Genomic DNA, 13,194 nt, shown 5'->3' with positions numbered 1-13,194 from the left:
GGTTGCTATTTAGTTATTGGTTTTGATTGCCTTGTTTCAGAAAAAGCATTTTTGCAAAAAGCCAAGGACAAGTAAAAGTTCTATAAAATGATTTTTGACCCAAGCAACATTAACAGATGTGTCTGGCCTGCTGAGTCTTTCCAGCATTTTTCAGATTTTCAGTAGTTGTGGTTTTCTGATTTTCTTAGCAATGTTTGATCCACTGAAGGTTGTTTCTCTCAATCCCACTTTAGCTCACGTATCACCTGCATTTCAAGTTCCCTTCATGGTTCTGATACCATTTTTAAAGGTTTTGATTTTTTTCCAGACTTTTATCAATCTATTGATCATATTATAAGCATTTTTTCTGAGATCAGTTTAGAATTTAATTAGCTGAATTTAGCTGCAGAAAATTATATTCATGATATATTCATAAATTATATTCAGATATCCCATGCAATATTTGGATCTAATTTTGGAAGAGGTGGAAGTTTGCTCCTACCAATTCATTCTTTTCAACTTTGGATGACAAAAATGAACCAGTAAGCTTGGAAAGTGAAATGACAGGCTGATGTTGGCTGAAAGGGGCTGAATGAAAGTCATTCAGATTGGCAAACATGTTTCCATTACCTCAGGACCAGACTATCTATCAAGAGGAGATAAAGGGGCAAGAGTTAAGGAGGTCCTTACATAGCTCTGTCAAGGCTTACAGTGGTGGAGTATGTCTTTGAAGACTATGCACGTGGTAGCTATGTGTGCATTGCGCTGCATGTCTGGTTCAACTCTGTATTGGTGTTTAAGACATGGAGAAAATTGAATAAAAATTGTTGACATTGCAAAATACCTAGTAAGTCCATTTTCCTTTTGTGATCGATTTATTTTCAATTGAAAGTGATTTCTTTGGTGTTGCGACGTGTAATTTAATTCAGGACGTTTGTTTCTTGTTCGAAAACCCAATCTAGGAAAGAAATTTTATGTTTTGCATTTGTTCTGCAAGAGCAGAGTTTTTTTTAGGGTAATTCTTATTTTGACCAGTGTTGTGTATTTCTTGCTATTGTCTGTTTTTGTAACTAGGTGCGCACAGTGTGCGACAATGTTCCAAGAGTGCCAGATAAATTTATAGTCTGATTTTTGTTGTGCTTTATTCAGTGCTATTCACTATCACTTCTCTTCTTTGCAGTTGTAGCATTTTCTGTTGCTTACCTTCAAAACAAACAATTACTTGGAAAGAACGGATTGCTACCAAGTCAGCTATATTTACAGAAGATTCAACAATATGCTGGGGGTAAAGTTGGCATTGAAGCTTTGAGTTATGCACCAACGATTCTGTGGTTTCTGGACTGGTCAGACATGGATGCACACCTCGACAATATTGCCCTATTAGGAATGGGACTGTCAGCGTTTATAATGCTCACAGGATGTGCCAATATGATGATCATGTTTGTCTTATGGATTCTGTATCATTCACTTGTGAACGTTGGTCAGATTTGGTAAGTGATGTGACTACCTTATTGTATAATTACAGTAGAAAAAATTTCTACATTTAATAATGGGTTAATTGCTACTCTACTATACATGGAGAAATTCTTCCCTGTTACAGGATCCAAAATTTGGTATTGAGTTTTGACGGAACTTGGGAAGAAAGCTGTATGAGAATTCATGGAGGGGGTATTCTGATTTTATTATGTCATGAATTTGTTCAGCCTATGGTATCCACTTTGTACTCAGGCTGAAATTACAATTGAGGGTTTCTCTCAAATGCATAATGTAGACTTGAGGCAGAGGAATAAACTCTGATTTTACTGAATAACATAGCAGGCTCAAAGTGCATACATTTCTTTCCTATTTTTAATGTTAGAGAGGTACAAGATCCAGAGGTCCTTGGAATGTAGAATTTGATGGGGTGAGGTAGTAAAGGTTAGAATGAAAGTTATAATGGATTCAAAGTAAAGTGTGGAATTTTGAATTGATATGCTGGAGAATTTGAGACCAAATGTGGATTACTGAGGCCGAGGAATAGTTGGTGGGACTTGTATAGGTGGATTTATTGTTGGAGGTAAGGTGGGTGGAAGTCAAGATGTTTGCTGAGAATGCAGAGGGATATTTGAAACTATTGGGGATAGGGCATGGCAAGGCAATATACTACTATTATTCTGATTATCAGTGGCAAAAGAAAAAGAAAGAAAGGGAATGAGAGGGCTGGATGAGGCAATGATGAGGGCAGCAGTACTGGGAAATGAAAATAATGGTTGCATGTAATTACATGGTGAGTAAAACATGCAAACAAAACTTTTTATTTCCTCTAGTCTCAGCATTTGTCATATTTCTTTCGAGTTGAAGATTTGATAAATGTTTTACTGCTTGTGTAACAATAATGCAAGGATATTAAGTGTTTATGTTTGAATTTTATTGGTAATTTTGCTCCAGGCCTCCCAAGTCTTATGAAGGCGCTGAATTCTTTACATTTTCTCTGATTTTAAACATGCTGAAAATAAAAAGAAAGTTGGAAATCTGAAATGAAAACAGAAAAATGTTGGAAAATCTTAGCAGATTAGGTAGCATCTATGGAAAGAGAATTTCAGTTCTGAAGAAGGATCACTTTCAGTTTTTATGTTCTTTTAAATCAAATTATGACACATCACAATGCATTTTACTCCAACATGAAATGTTGACTGAATAAAATATTGTGTGTTCTCAATATGCTATATCCAATATTGTGAGTAGTATCATTTAAAAGTCATGCTTGTTGTCCTGTGATTTTTGCAAGAAATGAAGCATAGAGTCTTTATGCATTTATTCAGTATTAATTACCTTTTCTAGATCTTGGTTTCTATTTTACTGACTTCACAAGATTGGGAAATTGTTGCTACTGGTCTGCACTAGTGATTGCAAAAGTTGATAGGGTCACAAAGAAGTCATATGGCATGCTTGCCTTTATTAGCTGAGACATTGAGTAAGAGAGTCAGGAAATTGTGGAGCAGCTTTAAAAAAATACTGGTTGGGCTACATGTGAAGTATTGCGTTCAGTTCAGGTCGGCTCATCATAGGAAGGATGTGGAGATTTTGGAGAGGGTGCAGGAGAGATTACCTGGATGCTGCGTGGATTAGAGGGCATGTGCTATGAGAAGATTCTGGACAAACTTGTGGGTTGTTTTCTTAGTGTTGTAAATTGAGTGGAAACTTGATAGAAGTTTATAAGATTATGAAAGGTATAGATCGAGTAGGTAGCTGGTACTTTTTCCCCTGGCTCTGAATGTCTAATGCTATAGGGCATGGAATTAAGGTGATGCGGTAAGTTCAAGGGAGATGTGTGGGGCAAGTTGACTGCAGAGGGAGTCGTGGATGACTAGAATGCACTGCAAGGGGTGGTAGTGGAGGCAAATATGAGAGAGGCACTTAAGGGGCTCTTAGATAAGTACGTGAATGGGACATGGCAGAAGGGACTAGTTTAGTAGGCCTTCAATTATTAGTTTTATTTAGTTCAGCAGAATATTGTGGGCTGAAGGGCTGGTTCCAGTCCTTACATGTTCAATGTTGTTCAAAAGAAGGTAATTTTAAATGAAAATCAAAATGCTGCAGATGTTGGAAATCTGAAGTACAGAAAATGCTGGAAACACTCAGCAGGTCGGGCAGCCTCTGTAGAAAGAGAAGGACAGAGTGAACATTTCAGGTTGAATAACTTTCATCCAGTTTTGTAGAAGGGGTTTTGACCTGAACATTTAACTCTTTCCACAATTGGTGCTGACTGAGTTTTGCAGTATTTCATGTCTTGAAATTGAGTAATTTTAAAACTGCTTATGTTCTCTGAATATAATTGGTGTTTGCTGTTGCTCGAAATGAATGGATAAAGTAAATTATATATGTAATGTAACATTTCTTCCGAGTGCTATGGATACCTGATAAGGAAGCTTATCTGAGTTGCGCTGTTGGGTTTAATTCATTTGGACAATTATTTTATATTTTAACCATACCAATGTAGGCTATTGCATATTCAAATAGCAGTAATGTGGTAATGCCTATAGAATATGTGGGAAGATATTTTAATTATTTATAAATGCCATTGGACTTCCACAACATTATTTGGAATGGTAACTTACAGTTGGCAGATACTGTACTATTACCAAGGGGGGAGTGTATTCTGGTTATTTAGCATCATTATTTGCTGCCACTCAGCCCCTCCTGAGCCTTCTAAGTGCAGGCAGCAGCCTTCCTCCAACCTGGCAGCAATGTCAGTGGAGGGCATCACATAAGGCCAAGTCAAGTCAGGTGACCTGGAAGGTAAGCATAAAGAGTTGGCATGAGTGTGGCATCATTTTTGTTAAGTTTAATCTTGATTCTAATTTAAGTCATTTTTCATTAATTCAAACATCAAGAATACAAATGGAATAAATGTGAAACATTAGGGTCAGGCTGAATGTTTCATATTTATTCCATCTGTGGCTGCTTACTTTAGTAGCTGCAAATGAAATAAATGTGAAACATTAAAATGGATCAGTCATTCTGAAGCACTGGAATTCCCTCTGTTTCCTTGTTTGAATGATTCCAAGGGGATATACACTGCAGATGAGCCAGTAGCTGAGTCATCTTTCCATTCCCTCTTGAAGTGGGTTCAAATGTTGCAGTTTCTTTGGGAACAGCATGTTTCCAAACTTTTCAGTGTCTGATACTTTTGGACACTATCCAGACTTCCCTCTGCCTCGAGAATGCAGCCAACATAAACCGGGGCCCCTCCCAACCCAGTTACTCTCTTCCATCAGGCAGAAGATACAAAAGCTTGGAAACATGTACCACTAGGCTCAAGGGCATCTTCTTTCCTGCTCTTATAAGATTCCTGACCAGACCTATAGTATGACAAAGATGAACTCTTAACTCTCACACTGCATTTGTTTCCTGCATTGCATTTCCTCTGTACCTGTAGCACAATGTTCTACGTTCTCTTATAATTTTTCCTGTTGTGTCTACCTCAATGTGCATAGAATGATTTGCCTGGATGTCATGAAAGCAAAAGCTGTTTATTGGACTTCATTCATCTCCGTTTTAAGTTAGACTACATCATTGAGAGCCTCTGCTAATCTGGAGTTACCACGTATTTCACACACATTGTAAGATAGCTTTCTTTGTTGTTGCTGGGGCCCCAGGCTTTGTTTCCCCCACCATCACTCTTCAATCTCAAGACTCTCGGGCCCCACTGTCAACTCTTGGGTCCTTGGAGCCTCTGTCTTCCTCCCATCCCACTTTCCCTGAACACACCAACCCTCCTGTCTCCTCTGGTGCCACCAACTCTCTTCACCCCTCTAATCCCAGCTCTAATCCTTGCTGTGTCTTCACCGTCCCCTCCAGCCTTCCCCTCTCTGCGGTGGAACGTTCTATTCTCAGCAAGGGCCTTGTCCTTGTCACCCTTTGCCCACGCCTTATTGAATTCTGACCTGGCATGATTTTGAACTCTTCTTCTATCGCTTCCGTCTCTGAGATCCCTTCTTTAGCAAGAATTCCACATCCTGCACCAATGACCCCTTCTCCTATCTCAGACCCCCTCATCTTCTTGGATCTTTTCACCTTGAATTGCCAATGAGACATCACCTATCTCAACTTCATCACTCTGCTCTCCTCCTCAAACCTTATCCCCTCTGAACACACTGCACTCCGTTCTCTCTGCATCAATCCCAACCTTGCCATCAAACCAGCAGACAAAGGAGATGCTGTTGTAGTGTGGCAGACTGACCTCTACCTTGCTGAGGCCAAGCGGCAACTCTCAGACACCTCCTGGTACCTACCGTTTGAAGAGGACCATCAGAAAACTGTCTCTGACACCACCACTGACCTCATCAACTCTGGAGAACTCCCATCTACTGCCATAAAACTTATAGTACCCTTACCTGCACCGTTCGCTTTTGCCTCCTTCCTACCCAAGATCCACAAACCTGAGTGTCTGGGTAAGCCTATTGTCTCTGCCTTCTCCTGTCTCACTAAACTTGTGTCGGCATACCTCGACTCCATCCTATCCGCCTTGGTTTAGTCCCTTCCCACCTATATCTGCAACACCTCTCATGCTCTCAATGTCCTCAGTAGCTTTCAATTCCGTGGCCCAGACTGCCTCATTTTCACCGTGGTTGTGGAGTCCCTATACACTTCTATCCTGCATCATGAAGGGCTTAAAGCCCTCTGGTTCTTTCTCGGTTAAAGAACTATCCAGTTCCCCTCCATCACCACCACCTTCATCGGGCAGAACTGGTCCTCACCTTCAAGAATTATCCTTTGGCTCCTCCCACTTTCTGCAGACTCATGAGGCAACCATGGACACTCACATGGGTACCAGCTATGCCTGCTTCTTTGTTGGCTATGTAGAACAGTCCGTGTTCCAAGCTTTCCCCAGTAATGTTCCCAACTCTTCCTCTGCTACATTGATGACTGCATTGGTGCTGCTTCATGCACCCATGCTAAGCTCATCAATTTCATCAACTTTGCCTCTAACTTCCACCCTGTCCTCAAATTTACTTGGTTCATTTCAGACACTTCCCTCCCCTTTCAGAGATCTCCGTACCTCCATCTCTAGAGACAAACTGTCAATGAACATCCTTTACGAACCTGCTGGTTCCCACGGTTATCTTCCCACCCTGACTCCTGTAAAAATGCAATTCCCTTTACTCAGATCCAGAAGGTGAAAGAAGCATCTGAAAAGCATTGCACACTCGTGTCATTTGCCAAGAAGCTAAAAATAACCTTGATAGTGGTCCCATTGCTTCTTAAAACATTTCCAAAATGATAGCAAAGTGTGGAAAATCTCATACAATTGGTGAAAGATTAATAATGCCTGCTGTATCAGACGTCCTGTTCTCAAAATGGATGCCAGTATTTTAAAATCAATTCCTCTGAGTAATAACACTGTAGCTTGTCGTATTGATGAATTGAGTAAAGACATTGAGTATCAGCTATGCACAGAGCTACAAAAAACAGAATTTGGGATACAACTGGATGAGTCAACTGCGTGAGACAACGGAGCATTGCTAATGGCATGTACAGTTTATCAAAAATGGAAAAGTTTATGAAGAGATTTTGTAAGAAGTTAAAAACAAATATCAGTGGAGAATCAATCTACAACAAGCTCAAAATGTATATTGAGGATAAAAGCATTCTGATTAGGAACATGATTTCTTGTGCAACAGATGAAACACTATATATGACAGGTCACCATGCTGGTTTAGTGGCATTTATGAAAAAGAAATTTCAGGTCTGTTTGCAATCTATTGTGTAATTCATTGTCAACATCTCACGCCAAAAACCTCAGCCAGCAATTTTTTTCAATTATGACTCTTGTAATATCTGCTATCAGCAAAATTAAAGCTGATCCATTAAATAGCTAAATATTTTGCCAGTTATGCCAAGATAAAAACAGTGAAGAGTTTGAATGCTTGCTTCTTTACACTGAGGTGTTAGCTGTCAAAAGGCTGCTGCTTAAAGTGTTTCTTAAATCTTTTTGGCATTGTAGTTGAATTTTTGCTCAAAGTCAACAAAAGCTTGGGAAACAAGATGAACTTCTTACGTGGAGATGTGGCATACCTAGCCAAACTGTATGACAAAATGAACATTCTAAATATGAAACTGCAGGGTGAGAATTTTAATTTAATCCACTTTTATTAGAAAATTGGAAATATATAAGCAAAACATTGGGAGAAGAATGTTCTCTGTTTCCTTGCTTGGAATATACGGCACTCTCTTTCACAGATGGTGATTTGCAAGAGCACTGCTTACACCTGCAGTCAGTGAAGAAAGATTTTCAGAATCGATTGCAGGATTTGAACAATCTAGGTTTGAACAATTCCGGACTTGGTAATTTACTCATTTCTTTGCAAGGTGGAAGAACAGTAAGAGAGCTTTCAAGAAAAAATGATCGAAATTCAGAATGATGAAGAAGCAAAAATGCTTTTCAAAAATGTTGGCTTTTGTGGTATGTGGCTACACTGTCATATGAAGTGTTCTGGTCTTTGGAGAAGAACTAAACTGCTCTTCGATGCTCTTCTGGGGTGCCTGGGTGCAACTCGTTTAGCAGCAGTATTCTCAATGGATAGGATTAAATATTCCCATTTCAGCCTGATACAGCTAAAAAGCACAACTGCTTCCAAGGTCAGTACAGTCAACAAAGATATCTTAATGCGTTTAAATGAACTATCGCTGCTTAAAGCTGACAGAAACAACACTGGTGGTGGTTGGATGCACCCACATAGGACACCATGGAGGAAGCACAGGTGCAGAGCCAGGTAACAAGTGCGTTTAAGGAAGTGGGGTTTTAAACTCCCTATACCACCTATCTTGCTGGCAAATGTGCAGTCTCTGGTGAATAAAATCGATGATCTGAGAGCTAGGGTGCTGAATCAGAGGGCCATTAGTACCGCGTGTGTCCTTTGTTTCACAGAATCCTGGTTAACCCCTTCCGTACCAGATATAGCAATTCAGATTGACGGGTTTAATGTACACCGTCAGGACAGATCTATCAGAGTCTCTCAAAAGCAGAGGTGGAGGAGTATGCCTCATGATCAACTCTTCTTGGTGCACAAATATATCAGTGCTGTCCCAATTCTGCTTAGCAGACCTGGAATATCTAGCAGTTAAGTGCTGTCTTTTATACCTACCACGAGAATTCTCCGGGGTCATTTTGGTTGCAGTCCACTTCAGGCCTATGTTAGTCAGGCTTTAAATAATCTGAGCAATGGGATCAACATGCATGAAACAGTGCAGCTTAACACTTTCACCATCAATTTGGGAGATTTTAACCAGTCCAGTCTGAAAAAAACCACTAAGCAATTACCATCAACAGATCACTTGCAATACCAGAGGAAACAACACACTGGACCATTGCTACACCACCATCAAGAATGCCTACTGTGCTATTCCACGCCCTCACTTCGGGAAGTCTGATCACTTAGCTCTACTTCTACTCCCTGAGTATAGGCAGAGACTGAAGACTGTAGCACCGGTAGTGAGGACCAAGAAGGTATGGACAAGGGAAGGACAGGAGTGCTTACAGGACTGCTTTGCATCGGTAGACTGGACTATATTCAGGGATTCATCTTCGAATCTGGATGAGAATGCTGCAGTTGTTACCGATTTCATTAAAACCTGTGTGAATGAGTGTGTGCCTACAACGACTTACTGTACATTCCTAAATCAAAATCCATGGATGAACCAGGAGGTACATAGTCTGCTAAAGGCTAGATCTGTGGCATTCCAAGTTTGGCGACCCAGGCCTGTACCAGAAAACCAGGTATGATTTGCAGAGGGCTATTTTAAGGGCAAAGAGACAATTTCAAATAAGGTTAGAGGTGACATCAGATGCACGACAACTCTAGCAGGGTTTGCAGGACATTACTAAACCCAATACCTAAAGTTAAACCCAATAGCATGAATGGCAGTGATGCTTCAATATCAGATGAACTCGATGCCTTGTATGCCCGCTTTGAAAGGAAGAACACAACACAGCTGTGAAGATCCCTGCTGCACCTGATGACCCTGTGATCTCTGTCTCAGAGGCCAATGTTATAGTCATAGTCATAGTCATACTTTATTGATCCCGGGGGGAAATTGGTTTTCGTTACAGTTGCACCATGAATAATTAAATAGTAATAAAAGCATAAATAGTTAAATAATAATATGTAAATTATGCCAGGAAATAAGGTTATTTATTAAATAATGTTAGGTTTTTCTTTAAAGAAAGTGAACCCTCGCAAGGCGGAAGGTCCAGATGGAGTACTTGGTAAGGCTCTGAAAACCTGTGCCAATCAACTAGTGGGAGTACTCAAGGACATTTTCAACCTCTCACTGCTATGGGCAGAAGTTTCCACTTGCTTCAAAAAGGCAACAATTATACTAGTGCCAAAGAAGAATAATGTAAGCTGCCTAAATGACTATCACCCGGTAGCACTCATATTGATAGTGATGAAATGCTTTGAGAGGTTGGTCACGACTAGACTGAACTCCTGCCTCAGCAAGGACCTGGACCCATTGCAATTTGCCTATCGCTAGAATAGGTCAATGGCAGACGCAATCTCAATGGCTGTCCACATGGCTTTCGACCACCTGGACGACACAAACACACATGTCAGGATGCTGTTCATTGACCATAGCTCAGCATTTAATACTATCATTCCCACAGTCCTGATTGAGAAGTTGTAGAACCTGGGCCTCTGTACCTCCCTCTGCAATTGGATCCTTGACTTCCTGATCGGAAGACCACAATCTGTGTGGATTGGTAATAACATATCTTCTGCACTGACAGTCAACACTGGTGCACCTCAGGGATGTGTGCTTAGCCCACTGCTCTACTGTCTATATGCACATGACTGTGTGGCTAGGCACAGCTCAAATACCATCTATAAATTTGCTGACGATACAACCATTGTTGGTAGAATCTCAGGTGGTGAGGAGAGGATGTACAGGAGTGAGATATGCCAACTAGTGGAGTGGTGCCGCAGCAACAACCTGGCACTCAACATCAGTAAGACGCAAGAGCTGACTGTGGACTTCAGGAAGGGTAAGACGAAGGGACACATACCAATCCTCATAGAGGGATTAGAAGTGGAGAGAGTGAGCAGTTTCAAGTTCCTGGGTGTAAAGATCTCTGAGGATCTAACCTGGTCCCAACATATCAATGTAGTTATAAAGAAGGCAACACAATGGCTATACTTTATTAGGAGTTTGAAGAGATTTGGCAAGTCATTAATTACACTCAAAAACTTCTATAGATAATATAATTAGGGATACTCAGCATGGCTTTGTCAAGGGCAAGTCCTGCCTTACGAGCCTGATTGAAATTTTTGAGGATGTGACTAAACACATTGATGAAGGAAGAGCAGTAGATGTAGTGTATATTGATTTCAGCGAGGCATTTGATAAGGTACCCCATGCAAGGCTTATTGAGAAAGTAAGGAGGCATGGGATCCAAGGGGACATTGCTTTGTGGATCCAGAACTGGCTTGCCCACAGAAGGCAAAGAGTGGTTGTAGACTGGTCATATTCTGCATGAAGGTCGGTGAGCAGTGGTGTGCCTCGGATCTGTTTTGGGACCCTTACTGTTTGTGATTTTTATAAGTGACCTGGATGAGGAAGTGGAGGGATGGGTTAGTAAGTTTGTTGATTTCACAAAGGTTGGAGGTGTTGTGTATAGTGTGGAGGGCTGTCAGAGGTTACAGCGGAACATCGATAGGATGCAAAACTGGGCTGAGAGGTGGCAGGTGGAGTTGAACCCAGATAGGTGTGAAGTGGTTCGTTTTGGTAGGTCAAATATGATGGCAGAATATAGCATTCATGGTAAGACTCTTGGCAGTGTGGAGGATCAGAGGGATCTTGGGGTCTGAGTCCATAGGACGCTCAAAGCAGCTGCGCAGGTTGACTCTGTGGTTAAGAAGGCATAGTGTATTGGCCTTCATCAATCGCGGGATTAAATTCCGGAGCCGAGAGGTAATGTTGCAGCTATGTAGGATCCTGGTCAGACCCTACTTGGATTACTGTGCTCATTTCTGGTCGCTGCACTACAGGAAGGATGTGGAAGCCATAGAAAGGGTGAAGAGGAGATTTACAAGGATGTTGCCTGGATTGGGGAGCATGCTTTATGAAAACAGATTGAGTGAACTCAGCGTTTTCTCCTTGGAGCGACGGAGGATGAGAGGTGACCTGATAGAGGTGTATAAGATGATGAGAGGCATTGATCATGTGGATAGTCAGAGGCTTTTTCCCAGGGCTGAAATGGTTGCCACAAGAGGACACAGGTTTAAGGTGCTGGGGAGTAGGTACAGAGGAGATGTCAGGGGTAAGCTTTTACTTATGGAGAGAAGGCAGGAAAAGGGTACTGATTGTGGATGATCAGCCATGATCACAGTGAATGGTGGTGCTGGCTTGGGGCTGAATGGCCTGCTCCTGCATCTATTGTCTATTGTCTACTCAGAGAGTGGTGAGTGCGTGGAATGGGCTGCCAACAATGGTGGTGGAGGCGGATACGATAGGGTCTTTTAAGAGACTTTTGGATAGGTACATGGAGCTTAGAAAAATAGAGGGCTATGGGTAAGCCTAGTAATTTCTAAGGTAGGGACATGTTCGGCACAACTTTGTGGGCTGAAGGGCCTTTATTGTGCTGTAGGTTTGCTATGTTTCTATGTACCGTGGAGGGCATTCTGACAGGCTGCATCACTGTCTGGTATTGCGGGGGGGGGGGGTGTACTGCACAGAACCGAAAGAAGCTGCAGAGGGTTGTAAATCTAATCAGCTCCATCTTGGGTTCTAGCCTACAAAGTACCCAGGATATCTTCAGGGAGCAGTGTCTCAGAAAGGCAGCGTCTATTATTAAGCAGCTAGGGCATGCCCTTTTCTTGCTGTTACCATCAGGTAGGAGGTACAGAAGCCTGAAGGCGCACACTCAGCGATTCAGGAACAGCTTCTTCCCCTCTGCCATCCAATTCCTAAATGGACATTGAGCCCTTGGACACTACCTCACTTTTTAAAATATACAATATTTCTGTTTTTTGCATGCTTTTTAATCTATTCAATATATGTATACTGTAATTTATTTATTTTAAAATTTTATTTATTTTTGTGTGGCCATTAGATACTAAATTGTGCTGAGAGCAAAATATTTTTTAATATAGGATTAGTTCTGTGTGCTTTTCTTCAAATAGCAGTGATTTTTGTGATAGTTCGTTAGAAGTTTTTATTTTAAGTGGTAAAATAATTCAGAACTGTTTTGCTCACTGCGGTTTCAGGCATTCAGACTAGGTGATGCCAGAAATGTCAGGAGTGAAAATGAAACAATTTCACTACTCCAACAAGTTAGGAACTGTGAAGAATTTGAATGTGTCAATAATTATCTTGAACGTTACAATGATAATGAAGATATGGAGGATGCAATCACTGAAAGCATGGTATGAAGGCAGTTCATTACCTACCGTTTTTGTGCTGATTTTGTTCATTTACAGTCAATCAAAAAGAATATGCCACTGTACACTAGATAATTTCCTCTATTGATAACTATTAGGAGCTAATGCACAGTATTGTAGTATTGAGGTATTGATATGTTTTAATTTCTCCTTGTTTCATTTACTCAGTTAAACGGTAGTTTGTCTTTTTATACCATTTTATCTCTTTCCATGAAACTTCGGTTAATTGGGGCAGCTGCTTAATTGGGCCAAAATGTACTGGTTCCGTTGTGTCCCAATTAACTGGGATCCACTG

The 13,194-nt window shown here is 41.0% G+C and overlaps 1 protein-coding gene across 1 annotated transcript in view; it reads left to right on the top strand.

The window, feature by feature from the left end:
• Positions 1-13,194, top strand: part of lmf1 (lipase maturation factor 1) — a 784,937-nt gene that overhangs the window by 33,636 nt on the left and 738,107 nt on the right. Inside the window, exon 4 of the mRNA XM_063057364.1 lies at positions 1,160-1,469. The gene's annotated coding sequence lies outside the window, so the exon portion shown is untranslated. The remainder of the gene's footprint in view (positions 1-1,159; positions 1,470-13,194) is intronic.

This window comes from Mobula hypostoma, chromosome 9 (genome assembly GCF_963921235.1).
Source record: "Mobula hypostoma chromosome 9, sMobHyp1.1, whole genome shotgun sequence".
NCBI lineage: Eukaryota > Metazoa > Chordata > Chondrichthyes > Myliobatiformes > Myliobatidae > Mobula > Mobula hypostoma.
This window is presented reverse-complemented; position numbering and strand designations above follow the sequence as displayed.